The sequence below is a fragment of the Ammospiza nelsoni genome, chromosome 4 (genome assembly GCF_027579445.1).
Source record: "Ammospiza nelsoni isolate bAmmNel1 chromosome 4, bAmmNel1.pri, whole genome shotgun sequence".
Taxonomy (NCBI): domain Eukaryota; kingdom Metazoa; phylum Chordata; class Aves; order Passeriformes; family Passerellidae; genus Ammospiza; species Ammospiza nelsoni.
The window spans coordinates 40,394,759-40,409,523 of record NC_080636.1 but is presented as its reverse complement, the minus strand read 5'-3'; the positions used below and the strand labels follow the sequence as shown (position 1 = coordinate 40,409,523).

The following is a 14,765-nucleotide window of genomic DNA, read 5'->3' as shown; positions in this document are numbered from 1 at the left end:
ACCCTTTGTTCAGTGGTCCCAACAGATGTTGTTCCCTGAACTGGACTCCCCCCACTCTTCTGGATTTGTGGTTTCACTGAAGAGCTAAGTCTCACAGGATGACCCTGTTGATTGAATTGACAGATTAGTGGTGATCTGAACTGAACCTATGTTAAATCCGCTGAGGATCTCCTGGGTCTCAAAATAAAGAAATTATACAATATTGGTGAAGGTAGGTTTTCATTAAAACATTTTAGAATAAAAGCTTTGTCAAATTCAAGCTTTGCACAATTTGTAGATCTGATCTTGTATAAATAGAATCTTTAGCACTTGCTTTAAAATATGCCTGTACTATTTTTTTTTTCATACCGTGAAATCTTCCAAGAAATCATAAACAAATTATCATTCAGCAAAAGCACTGATAACAAATCTGACCTGTCTGAAAGCCTAGGGACAGGTTGCCATGGCCAGCTCTACAGGGTGCCAAAAGAAGAGGCAGAAGGAAAACAGACATTAAGGAGGAGCTTTCCCTATCCTAGAAAAATCCCAACAGGAGAGGCAGCACCCTGCCATTAACTGAAGGCATACCTGTGCTTTATCACCCTTCTTTCCAAGGTCTGGTTTGGAAAGATGGATCTTAAGGAAGGATGGATTGCGCTGCTGCTTTACAAGGGGAGATGAATGCAGTAGCTCCACCAGAGACAGATTCTCAGAGTTAGGGCAGTGTTTGGGGCCTGAGCAGCTGGAAGGGTTTCCTTGCCCTGTGGCTAGATTTCCATGTAGGAAAACCAGAGAAGAGAATTCACTTAAGAAGAGCTGCTGGTTGGAGAGCCTCCCTTGGAGGTGCACTCAGCAAGGCAGAAGCTGTGACAGAAATCAGCTCCTGTCTCTGTGGGCACTCAGCCTCCAGCCTTTCCAGCCCATCTGTCCCTTCCAGAAGCAAGCACGGTTTTAGGGAATTTGTGTGACAAAAGCCTGCAAGGGAACTCCTGTCTCTTTTCATCTCTCTGTTCCTTCTTCCAGCCCTGCTAGACTTCCCCCATCTAATCTAGTAATCTATTAGCAAAGACTTTTTTTTTTTTAAATTCCCTCCAGAGAATTTAGTTCTCAGCCTCTGAGAGTGGCAGCTGATCCCTAAACCTGCCCTCTGTTCCCCGAGCAAAGGCCAGGCTGATCCCTCACCCACCTGGCCAGGCTTCCTGCTGTGAAGAGGATCTCCTTGGAGCAGAGAGCAAAGAGCACCTGGACCTTTGTACACAGCAGTGAACTTTGGGCTGGGCACAGTGACCTGACCCAGGAGCAGCTCAGGAGCAGCCTCAGGGGCGCTCTGCATCTCAGGCAGCTGAGGGAAATGTCCATAAGTGAATAAATAAAGCACAAAATGCTTACACCCAGAACTGAGCTAAGGCTCCCAGGAGTTCCCAGGTCACCAATCCTGTCCCTGATTCCTGTGCCTGATGTCCCAGGCTGAAAGCAGCTCCCCCATTTCCCACCCAGACAGAAGTGGGCAGTCCCTGCTGTCTGCAGGAAATGCTCTGAGCCCCCTTCCCCCCAAATGTCCCACCCACACCACAGAGCTCCTCTGGAGTCAGAGCTGCTCTGGGGCCAGGCTCTGCATATCCCACAGGGGGTGTGGAACGTTTCTGTGGGATGAAGTGTCCTTGGCAAAGCCAACTTTTGTACCACTGGGTATTAACTGTTTCCCCATAAAACCTCATTTGATTCCTGTCTCATTCTGCCTAGCATGAACAGTTTTAAACAACCTATTGCAACTTCTCTACTTGCTTGCCTTTCATTTTCTCCAGAAATTAAATACATTACAGCACCATATCCTTAATGTTTATTATAGAATGACTTATTCAGACATAAAAATACTTTGAGTCCTGTTGTGATATGTACAATGGTATAATAGACAACCCAAATTCAGACAGTAAATGTGATGCCAGAAAACAGCAATACATATTTTATTGGGAGAAACTTCAGATGTGGCTTTGATTTAGTATCTCTTTGGGCACTGGTGGCTTTGATTTAATATCTCTTTGGGCACTGTAGTTTAGCTGATTTAACTTTTAGTCAAGAAGATAAGTAATAAGGATTTAAATTATATGGTTTTCAATATGCAAATTAGTTATCTGACTGGTTTTCACTTACAACAATGTAAAAGTACTGAAGTATTTAATTTACTGGTATAGCAAACAGTGCCTTAATCAATTTAAATTTCTTCTCTTTTCATTCTTTCAGTAGATTAACAGAGTTGTATAAACTGATACAGTTTATTCTACTTTGACTGAGCTTTTAGACTGAGGGAAAAGAGGTGACCACTCAATGTAAATGTGGGGGGAAAAATTCTTTCTCAAATTAGGATCTCTTCACAGATCCTCATCTGATTTGTACTGTTGCTGAAATCAAGCCTTTGCAGACCAAGAACATTGTGATCACAAGATGAACTTCTGAGAAGATAGGAAAATTAAGGCATGCATATCAAAAAGAATGAATCAGGTATGTCTTTCAGAATGAAGATAACGGATGAAACCTACAGTGTTCATTGGGAAACCTCAGTGAACTAAGAATATTTTCATACTGGAGCAACACATTTCTAATTTGATATTACTTTCTCAGTAACCTTGACTAAATATTACAGACTGCAAGGTGGACATCCTCAAACATTTGCCTGTAATATGGAGAACAGACTGTGCCCATTGGAGGAGCTGAGTCAGTGCAAGATCCTTTCCATTAGTAGCACATCTGGCATTCCCCACGGCTGCCAAGCAGATGTTTTAAGGAAGTCACTTTAAGGAAGGGTGAGAAGATCCATTTTGGCAATGGGAGCCCTGCCCAAAGGGTAAATGAGCTGCTGGGCAGCCCTGGGCACACACACACTGCTGAGCTCTGCACACTCAGGGCCCTGCCAAGCCCTGGCACCAGCCCAGGTGAAGAAGCCCCTGCTCCATCCTGCCCTGGTGATGGATGCAGGCACACACAGGGGCACAGAGGTGAGAGCCAACAGAGCTGCATTCATCCAACATCCAAGCACAATTCCACTCTGCATTCCCTGCCTTGTTACCAACTGAGCTGCTGTGGCTGTAAATCCATGGGCATGGCTGATTCCCCAGGAACTGAAATAAATGGCTGTTCCTTTCCTGCCCTGCCAGGGCTGCCCAGCCAAAGGAGTCCTAGAAAAGGGAGCTGCTTTCAATTCTGGCTTACCAGCTGTAATGGGTTAAAACTTTGGGTTTGTTCATCAAAACTGACAAAGTTATTCCAGTAAGACTGCTGCATCACATCTAGTTTGTTTAAGTAAATTTACAGACTTTAAAAGATAAAGAAGGTGAAACCAAAAGACAATCGGTTTCACAAACATTTGTTTATCTGTTTAGTAAACTGTTAATATGAGTGGGAAGTTTGCTATGATTGATAACACAGTATCAGCTTATCCGCTCAGTAAACCTAAAATTCCAAGAACTCAACAGGTTGAGCCTAAAAATTCCAGAAATCAGACAAAAGAAAATTACCAACCTTCATCTTCAGACCCTGAAAAGTAGACTATGACCACCTAAACACAAAAGAAAAATACGCAGAGTACTACACATCAACGCAGAAGAAGGACTGTATAAGAACTCTACAGAAAATCAGAAGAGTGTGACAGTAGCAGAGCAGAGACTCCCCTGTCGCCCAGCGCTGATTTATTTATTGCCTTGCCCACTGTAATTAATAAATTCTCAATTAGTTTTACTTAACATATTGTCAGTTCAATTTATAACACCAGCACTGGCATCAACTCAGCTCTCCCTGCAAAATCTTCATGGCTGATGAGGCAGGGAGCAGCAAAGGCAGAGCTTTGGCTTTCAGACCACAGACAAAGCTTCTTCTCTTTCTTCTATCTCTGACAATTAAAAACATATTAAAGCAGAGTTGCTGTAAGCAGCACATCTGCAAGCACAAACCATCTTTATGCTGTACACAGCAGAACCCCACTTGGAGATGGAGCACTGAGACAGAGTCCCTTCTCAGAGCCTGTGTATTTTAGAGAAGTGTTTCAGAGAGCTCTCTCCACCCCACTGATGGCATCTCTGACATGGCATCCACGGCCACAGCCTACTTTCCTGCTGCTCTCCCTCTGCTGTGTCTGACAGCATTTCTAGCATTTCACTGACCTAAAAATGGCTTCTGCCTGTTCCTGAAAATGCAAAAAAAGGTTCCACTAAAAACAGCACTTAGGGGGAAATGAGGATTAAAGAGCAGGCAGCACTTAAACCATGTAAATGTGAGTGATGTCAAACTGACTGCAGTGACAGAGCTCAAGAGCAATCTAATGGTGCTTTCTGCTCTTTCAAGTGAAGCATTTAAACATTGCCATGTAAGGCTGTTTAAAATGCACATTCTGTGACACTTTAATTCAAGCTACAGTAGTGGTTTGATAAATCTCCTATTTCTGATTGGCACACAGCAGATCTCCCACACCTCTGTGTGCTCAGTCTGTTCAGTCCTGCAAATTTAATGTTTTTTTTTTTTTTTTTTTTTTTTTTTTAAACACTGTGTATCCTACAACATTTCTGTGCTGGAAAACCTCAACTTATAAAATCAGCGTCTCTAAAATTTTTGCTGTACCCTGCAGCCAGACCATAACATGTGGCACATTTGAAGGCCTAAAATTTGCAGCTTTAAATTTTTTCTAACTGGAATAATTAGATACTGCCTTGTATGCCTGCTACAATGTTTTGCACATAAATTACTTATAAACCACTGTGAGATTCAAACACGAATTTGACAGGGAAAAATAGGTATTTACTCCTGTGAGTAATTTAGGCATGTCAAAACTATAAATTGTTGCCTTACTTTTTTCTTTTTATGACTTGTGACAGAAGAATGGATTACCTCTGCACACTGTTTTCTACTTAGGTTATGATTTTCATCATTCAAATAAAGGCAGAGCAAGAAAGAATGAAAATAAATTATTATGGCTCAGTGTAAAATATTTGCTGATAGTCTTAAAAAGGAAATTAATAGAAAAAATATATTCCTAAATTTCAATTCTAGTAATGAGAACTGTAACCTTAAGGGAAAAATCATGTAAAATTAACTAATGTATATCTAGTTTTGGTACAATTATTTAATTCTCCATGCTGCAACATCTGACAGGAACTTACATACGATGACCTTGAAGCTCTAAAAATAATGACTAAAATTTTTACCTTTCCTCTCCATTGTTACAGTTCAGTGTCACTACAATTCACTCACCTGGTGCCATTTTCCCAGTTGGTTGTAATTCTTGTCACAGAAATGAAGAATTTGAAACCTTTTCCAGATCACTTTTAGCATTCTGCATTTGGTTCCATTGCTCATTCTATCCCCACATTCATCTACAGGCACAATCTCTGAATTTTGTAAGGGTTCACTAAGCCAACCAAGTGAAATATGGAATAATAACAAAATGAAACTTCTCCTTCCTTGCTGAATGGTGTGTTACCACATATCACTAGAAGACATCTCAATCCTTATAAATCACACTGCACCAGGCATAAGAAAGGGGAATGGCTCAGGAGAAAAGGAAAAATATCATTGCTGTGCTCTAAAGTAATGTCAGAGTCACTGGTAGATGCCTGCAAGTGTGACTGCACTGTGACATGCAGGTGTATTTCACTGGTTGTGCAAGAGATTGTATCAGGGTACTCTATTTTAACAGCAGAATGATGCACTCCAGTAACTCTGCATCCCCATTCTGAGCCTGACTCCAAATTCCATCATAAAGCCAGCATTCCATGGATTCTGTTGTACAAAGGGTCAGCAAACTCACCGTGCCAGACACAGAGCCTGATGGGATTTCCTGAGGTGACTTTTCCTTCAAGTACTGAGAAGTTTCAGGAGGAAGGTCACAGTGCTCTGGTTTGCCAGTGAATCTGTCCTTCAGCCTCAGCCTCTCCTTGCAGAGAGGTTTCCTGCAGCACAGAGCAGCCCCGTGCCCCTCTGTGCCTTGCAGAAGGTCCAAGTCTCTCAGAGCCCAAATCTCTCAGGGACAGAATTAGTAACAGACTGCCAGGAAGTACCACAGCCCAGTTCCCATCCCTTTTCCCTCCAACACACCCTATCAAGGAACGAAACATGCTGCAAACACAAGCTGAAACACCAGGAAATGCAAAATGTGGGGAGCCTGTGGTACCTTAAACACAAATTTAACTGCCTGGGGCAGAACTCTCTGAGAGGGTTTGTGCTCAGCTCAGCCCAGGGAGAGGTCAATGCTCAGACAAATTTTTCCAGGCAGACAGAGCTCAGTGTCCTTCTCTGTGTTCAATGGGTGCCCCCAGGCTTCCTTCACTCCCCCTGTTCACTGCCCTGAATGCAGAACCCAGAAGGATTCAGGGCCACTCAAACAAACAAGGAGGTGCCCATTGACATCTGGGAAAAACACTCTCACAAGTGCCCCCCATCATTTTACACCAGGATTTTTAACATGGGAAGCCTCCCTGAGAATTGAGTGGCTTCAAGAGATTTTCTCCTATTTTAAAATGTTACCCATCTTTTGTGTGGAAGAAAGACTTTTTTAACCCTGTTCATTTCTGGCTTCATTGGTAACTCAGGTGTGAGGTATTTGAGCAATGGTCTAACACTTGCCAACAGCCCTGCGGGTCCTGAACCCCACACAATTCTGCAATTTCAAGAATTCATGGACTCATTTCAGTATTTTCCCACCATCCCTCTGTACAGTGGTACAAAGCACACAGCATCTGAGAATTCAATCACACCAAGAGGTGTCATTTGTATCACAAACCAGGTTTCAATAGTGGAAAGGTTTCAGTATTGTTATTCTTCTACTTAAAACTCGTCTGGTTTTATGTCTAACATGCTGCTTCAATAAGCCAGAAAGCATTTGCAGTTTCTCTGCTGCATCATGAACTTTTACATGTACACAGATTTGTCCATCCAGGGACCTCCAAACCTGATGTAACACCTCTGTCATTTCTCATTCCATCAGAGCTCCACTACTTATTCAAAGCAATGTAACAAAACTGTTTTCTACTTTTACTAGATGGATAACTACAGAAGGTAAACAATATGAATTTGACTTTCTTTTTCTAATAGAAATAATATAGGCTGTTGTACTAAAACCTAAAAAACCAGATTTACTGACATTTGAGATGCACTTGTAATTCTATTTCTCCTCTTAGCAAGGACAGAACAGAGCATCATGGGCTGGGAAGTCTGCCTTTCTTTTCCACTCTTAAATATTATCTTTGCAGTTAGAAAAACAGTGTAGCGTTTAAAAAACACAGCACAGTACCTGTGAAATGTGGTATTGCATCTGGGCACCATCCATTTTCAAGAAATGCCATCTACAGGACTGAATTTGGATCTATTTTGGGGAGAAGCCAGGATTTCCAACACTCAGTTTAAAATCTGGCTATTTTTCTCTTCCTTTGTTTATAAAATCCTGTCGATTTATGGGAAGAAAAAGCTGTTCTGAATGTGATGTGTTTATAATCAACAAGATGGTCTAGAGAGATTTGGACTTTCAGACATTTGGATTGAATTTCAGCTGTGTCCCAGCACAGTAATTGATTATCTCAAAAATCTTTCTACCTTCAGCTCAAGTCTATCAGACCAGACAATTCAAAATGTTTTTAAAAGCCAGGCTATTTAAACCACTTTGCAGAATGCCAGTCTACCAGATGGAGAAAGAAAACTCTAGCAAGGAAATAATGGGGATTATTATGTTACTTTAGACTGTGGAACTCTCTCCATAGATAAAAACATCTCCTGTGTCTATGTGTGTGCATATGTTTAACAAAAAAAAGCTGGCCTGTCTGTGTGCACATGTGTACATGTCTGCTCACAGTCTAACAGCTGAAGGCTTTGCATTTGAGAAAGCTATTTCAGAAAAAAACATTTTTTTTCATGTTCATATAGATTTTACTGTTGTTCCCATGGAAAAAAAGATATTAAAGAGTGAAAAAAGTTCTGCCAACACATGAATTAACAAAGTCCAGTCTCTTCTGAGTTTAGTCTGCTTGTTCCTTATGTCAGATCCAGAAAAGGTCTGGCCAACATCTTCCCAACCATTGCAGAAGAAAAAGGGACCTCTCTCAATCAAGAGGGAAGAACAGCCAGTGGCACAACAATGTGGTCACACAGACAGATGGACCCCTTCCCTTGCTCCATCTCCTCTGCCATTGCCCTGTATGATTCCACAAGTCTTGTTTCCACAGGAAACCACACTAAAGTCTGTCAGACACAAACCTGGACTCACCGTTCCCCGCGGGCAGCGCGTCCCTGCAGAGCGCTGGGAGGCAGCGGGGCGGGGTCATCCTCTGCTCCACAGGAGAAACAATCACAGCACAGGCACCTTCCCTTCTTTTTGTCCCCCACCAGCAACTCTGGGGAGAGGAAATGCATTAATGTTCATTTAATGGTGAGAGCCATCACCAGGATCAGGGATGTTCATTTGATGGTGAGAGCCATCACCAGGATCAGGGATGTTCATTAAATGGTGAGAGCCATCACCAGGACCAAGGATGTTCATTAAATGGTGAGAGCCATCACCAGCATCAGGGATGTTCATTAAATGGTGAGAGCCATCACCAGGATCAGGGATGTTCATTTGATGGTGAGAACCATCACCAGGACCAAGGATGTTCATTTGATGGTGAGAGCCATCACCAGGATCAGGGATGTTCATTAAATGGTGAGAGCCATCACCAGGATCAGGGATGTTCATTTGATGGTGAGAGCCATCACCAGGACCAAGGGGAAATGAAGCTTTAGAGCTGCAATCCAGGGAGGAACATTTTCCCTTCCTCTTCCCAGCCCAGCTGTGCTGTGCTGGCAGCCAAGCCCTGCCAGGGCAGGGCCTGGGCAGACCCTGGCACACATTTCCTCTGCCCTGACCCTGGCAGTGCCCACAGCTGCATTTCGGCCTCTCAGGACACTGCAGGGCCCCTTCCCCTCAGGCAGGCTGGGCTCACCTCCCTGTTTGTGAGGAGAGCTCAGCTCCATGAGCCTGGGGGATCTTCTGCCTTTTGCCTGCTCCTTGTTCTGCCTCCTTGTCAAGGAGGCTGAAGTAATTTCATTTTTTTGGTCACATATACAAATGCAGGCTGCAAGTCCAGAAAGTCCTCTTCTACCACAGGTCAAGTAAAGCAATTTGTTCTGTACTCACTCAGTTCTCAGAAGTTATTTTAAGCCCAGATGGAGCACTGAGATTCCAGGCTGTCCTGACACAGAGGCAAAACCACCCAAATCTGTGTCAATGAGGCACAGATATTAAATCTCCTGCTTATGTGAAATATCCCTCTTGTGTAGCATCTGAAACCTCAGCCTCAGCCAGAATTTCAGATGGTAGTTCCCTCTGCATCAGGGCTCCTTCTTTATCACAAAATGTGCTCACCTTCACACCCATGCATATTCCATGGGGTTTACATAGCTGTGTAAAAACCAGATGTTTTTGGAGTAGCACAGGTGTGTCAGTTCCCCCAGACTGTTACACAGTTTATTTCAATTGAGCTGGCCTCTGTTTTGGGTAGGACTGCAGTTGGTGGGTCTTAATTCCAAGCTGAATCCAGCAATGCCAGCTCAAAAATGTGGCTGGTGAGGATTGCCTCACACAGACTCCAAAATCATACACTGTGTATGGGACTCGTCAACTCCTGACCATCCCAGTTCTGGACAAAGCAGGTGAATGAAAAGAAAAGCCACTGGTAACACAAGAAACCAGGCAAGGCTCTGATCCAAACTGATCCCCACAGACAAGACTGAGCCAAAAGTCACATTCTGTGGCCAGCACCTCTACAGGACTCCAGAACTGATTGCAGTCAGGATCAGGCACAGATGCAAAGAACCCTACGGAGTTAATAATACCGAAAATAGTTCCTTCATTTTAAACTTTCAGATGCAAAATGTAGCCATTTAATATCCATGGACACCACTAATATTATTTTGTCTTTTCTTTCTGAAAGTCAGTGAAAGAGATGGGAAACAGATGCTTGCAGTTCACATAATCACAGACAATCAGTTGTGTGCATGTCCACAGTCACTACAAAAAATGTACAGAAAAAATCTCAGCAATGTTTCTCCTGACCAGTATTACTCAGATTATACAGCTGTTAAAAGTAAATGTTATATTCATTTTTTACGTGTGCTCTCTCGGGAAATTTAAGAAAAACCATGATGAACAATACCCTGGGTTTAATGAAAATAATAACACAGATCTAGATTGACCTGATTTTAGTCATGCTCTGTACATTTGAGAAGCATTAGAAACAATCAATAGGGCTCACACATCTAACAGATAAATTCCAATTTCCAGCACTTTCCTGCACACACCAAGCAAAAGCTGCTATGGAATAAAAATTGAAATATGCAACAAAAGAGGACTTTTTAATTCCTAAAGAATGCAGTATACAAGTAATAAAAAATTTAAAAATAAGAATAAATTAATTTTAAGGACTGTTATTCTAGTGTTTTGCCATTACCATCCAAATTCTGAAAATAAGAAATAGCAGATGCTTGGAAGCAGGATCTAAAAATAGAACAACATTTTACTGCAATAGGAGGCTGAAAAGGTATAGACTAGTCCTGAAACAAGAGGAACTTTTAAAGGAATATTTTACTTGATGTGATTTGCCAGGAACACTACAGAAGTTCAGAACAGGTGTCAGGAACTCAGTGGAAATGCATCTCTTAAATCTACACTCACATCTGCCCTCTTTCTTTCTCACACCAATTGTTCATGGGGAAAACCCTTAAATACACATCCCAGTGTCCTGGTCATTTCTCAAACAGACTTCCTCAGAATTTGGATCCACAGAGACTCTGATCTGGCAGCCATACACAACAGCATCAGGAGGCTCTGCTGGTTTCACCTGGAACGAGTTCAAACATCCCCTTTGCAAACAGCATCCAAAGGAATGGGAGGATGCTTTTAATTAAGAGCTCTACAATTAATTATCAAGCAACACATCCCAGTCTCAGCCTGACAAGGAAGTGATGCTTGGGTCTCTCTTGACATCAGTTCTTTCTTCACCTTCTGCCTGTCCTGTCCTTGTCCTGCTCTCAAACACAATTTCCCTCAGCTAATGCTGCATGCTGCAGTGTGCACAAGGGCAAAATGTGTTCCAAAGGAATTCAGTAAAAAAGCTGTTCCCCTGCATTAAGGCACTAGTATTAACCTTCTCTAATTCTTTTCATGTACTCTTCTTTGATTAAGGATTTTTAAACTGTACTATAATGTCAAATGCTCCCCATCCGTTCAGGAAGGTGGTGCCATTCTCCAGAGGCAAGAATGAATTGAGAGGGATTTGCTCTGGAGGTGACTTTTGGGGCTTTGCTGCTGCTGCTGATGCTTCCATCACAAGCACTGTATAAATATCACCAATTGTATGGGGCACTTGGCAACAGATAAAGGAATGGCTTCCACTGACTGGACCCTATGGATAATGTGTGAATGTCCTGGAATGAGACAGTCTGCTCTGTGTCCCAGACAGATCCTCCCATTAGTGATATTGGGATAATTTCCATCATTATGAGGAGTTCATTGTGCCGAGGCAGTAAAAGCACATCCCCCCAGTTTTATTTATTGCCTGCTCTAATTTTGTTATTTCAGTTTAACACATTTATGTTCCAAGTGTAATAGTGGTTTGAATTCATGCCCAGCTTACATCATAGAAATTAATCTGCTAAAAAGGCTTTCTTTTAGTATCTGGTGTCTTCTGAAAGGACAAATATAGCTCTGGCATTTCCCTTCTCTAATCATGTTACTGAAATACATAAAAAAGCCCTTTAGAGATTAATGTGATCTGGTTGTGCAGACATGATAGAGTTCTTACCACCTAGAACCTTCATTAAAAATCCACATAACAAAGGAGAATGACAGTTCTCCACAAATCCAGTTTGATATCTGAAACCTCCAGGAAAAAAAAAAAAAGCATCCATCACTAAGAAGCAACAAGAAAAAAACTTATTTTCACAGTATTTCAGATAATAGTTTCAAAGATAAAAACCTGCTTCATACAGAAATATTGGCATGTCTTCCTAGCCATTCCTTCAATTTGCATCATTAAATGCATTTACTATATTCATAACACATAAAATGCGTGTCCATGGATTACATTTACTCTAAAATAATCAAATTCCATGCATCACCTTCCCTCAAGTGTGGAAGTGCAGCTGACATTGGCAGTGCCTCCCTGACACCAAAGCCAGCTGGTGAATTCACCCCAGCTCTGCATTCCCCAGTCACATTCTGCACCCTGGCTGTGCAGCCCTTGCTCTGTTTGGGCTGGAACTGGGTGTGCAGATGAGCTGGCACAGCACAATCAGCTTTTCTCCTCCAGGCTGCACCCCTGCTGCTCTGGGGGATCTCCCTGGCCTGTTTGGATGCAGGGACTGGTGCCCCACGCTCCACCCTCCCCGCAGATTAAATATCCTAAATATCTCTGTTCTCCCTCTCACCTGGGAGCTCATTGTTCACCGAAACTGCCCCAGGCCCCTTCCCCTCCACAGCAGCCCAAACCCAGCTGTGAAGAGAAATTCCTCTTGGCAGCCTGCAGGGACTTCTCCTTTCCAGCCTCTGACCCATCACTGGGGGTTTCCACACCCTCTGAGCCGGCAGTCACTCTTAACATTTCTCTACCTTATTTCTACTTCTTTTCATTCTGCTGCTGGCCTGACTTCTCTCTGCTCACCTTTGCTTCTCATCCTGCAGTGGCCTGGCTTTTCATTAACTCCTCCTTGCAGAGCCTCTCTCATTCCCCTCCAGTTTGCACTGAGGTGCCTCATGAGGCTCAATCTGGGAATGAGACCTTCTCCCTCTTCACATCAACAGCACCTGCAATCCCTTTGTCCAGAGTTTAGCACAAGGATGTCAGTTCTGACAATTCTAATCCAGGCAGTTCATTTCTGATGCTCTAAATGAATCACTACAGATGAAATTTGGAAACCAAGCTGCTGGTTCAGAGAAAAGCTGTTACTGCTTCTGAGCAGAGCGAACAAGGAAGTTAATACAGAAAATCAGATTTTTCACCCAGAGGTGATGTTACCTGTGACTCTGAGGAAGATCCTTTGAAATGTTAATAAACTAGATGGGATTAAGGTGTCCTGAAGACACCAGTGTCCCCATGAATTCCTGCAGTAAACAATAACAGAGTAAGGAAATGACACTAGGAATAAAGATGCTGAGTGAAGTCCAGCCTCAAAGGGATCAGAGATGAGGCATAAAGGTGCCCATTTAAAAGGGAAGCTGAAACATTTAGCTTATCTAGCTAAACATATTATGGCTATCTTAGCATTATTTTTATAATAGCAGAACCATATTTAGCTAATGCTCCACAAATGGAACTAATTAAGCTGTAGTTAAAATATTTTATTTATAATTTATAATGGTCTATATCCAGGAGATCAGACTAATGAGACTAATTTCAAAATCAACTTGATTCAAAAATCAACTTGATTTTTGAAGTTATTTTCAAGAATTTGCATAAATTGGCATGGCTACAGAAACTTAACACTTCCTTGGAAGATCTAGACTGCTCTGTGTTGCTAATAAGTTAGAGGAGATATGGTAGGTGAGGGGGGCAAGCAAGCCTTTACCACACATTGCTGATAAAACAGGTAAGTCAGTTTTATTTTTACAGCTCCAGGGCTACAATCTATCAAAAGTCTGCGCAGACAAAAAGCCAAGTAAACTTGCAGATGTTGTAGTGTGTTTTGTTGGTAGGTTCCGTTTCTCCCCCATTTGTTATGATGGTTCTGCCCTCCCAGTTTTCCCTGCCTCAGTTTATGTCTGTCATTCGGTTGTTATGGTTTCCCCCATGTTATGTAATTTCCCCTCCCTCTATTGCCTCTATTGAGAAAATGTGTCATTTTCTCTCCTCCCTGGGCCCAGTCAATCACTCCCCACCCCTCCCAGTTTTCCAGAATGTTCCCCCTAGTGGGAGACGTGATTGGCTGTGGTCCCGGGGCCCCTCCTATACAATGTATCTATTGGTTCTCCCTTCAGGTCTATTATGTTAAGCTCGTCCCCTGCCTCTCCCTTATTGGTTCTCTGCAAACCCCTCCCCTAGTTACCACCTCCCTTTATAGTCTCATGCTCAACCCTTTTTTCCGGTCACTCCCGGCTGGTCGTCACATGGCACGTTAAACCTGTTTGGACCCCAGGAAATGTCCGTCCCTTATTTGCTTCGCCCCATCTTCGCAGCTCTCTACCAAGACCTCGTCCTGCAGGCTCAGCCCAAGGCTTCTACCGCCGAGGGGAGCCTGAAGCTGCCAGCCCTGGGGCCCTGCCACCGGGACTGACAACCCCCCGCTGCAGTGGGGCTGTTGGCCGCCCTCATAGCTAGCCGGGTCAACGAGTCTCAGGCCACGGTCGTTCGCTGCATGCAGAGAGAAATGGAAACCAATTTTTTCCTTTCACCTTACTTACATCGCTGCTCTTCATCTCTTGAATCTGGTGGGATTTTTTTAATCACAGCATACGTCCCATTGCTCACTTACTAAACCAAACTCTAACCTGGACTCTTGATATTACAAATAGAACAAAAAATACCAGCTGAAAGTAATGAGCTCAGAGCATTTCCTGGGAAAAAAGGACAGCAAACCTTCAGGGCACTGGTTCAGGCCTCACACTGACACCTGCTCGGAACAGCTGAACCAGCTCTGCTGCGCAGAGGGGCTCTGGGCTGTGCCCTGTTCTGTGCTGCTCCCTCAATTTTGGGGCAAACCCTTGGGATTGATGCATGTGCTTATATGGGTGAGGAGACTGAGCTACAGGGAGCACAAAGTCTGGGTAAAACCCCTTC

The 14,765-nt window shown here is 43.1% G+C and overlaps 1 long non-coding RNA gene across 1 annotated transcript in view; it reads right to left on the bottom strand.

Annotated features, from left to right (window-relative positions):
• LOC132072781 (uncharacterized) overlaps positions 1-5,916 on the bottom strand; it is a 28,132-nt gene extending 22,216 nt beyond the window's left edge. Inside the window, exons 1-2 of the long non-coding RNA XR_009418388.1 lie at positions 5,774-5,916; positions 3-104 (exon numbers count right to left, since the gene is read on the bottom strand). This is a non-coding gene — a long non-coding RNA (uncharacterized LOC132072781). The remainder of the gene's footprint in view (positions 1-2; positions 105-5,773) is intronic.
• Positions 5,917-14,765: the final 8,849 nt, after the last annotated feature.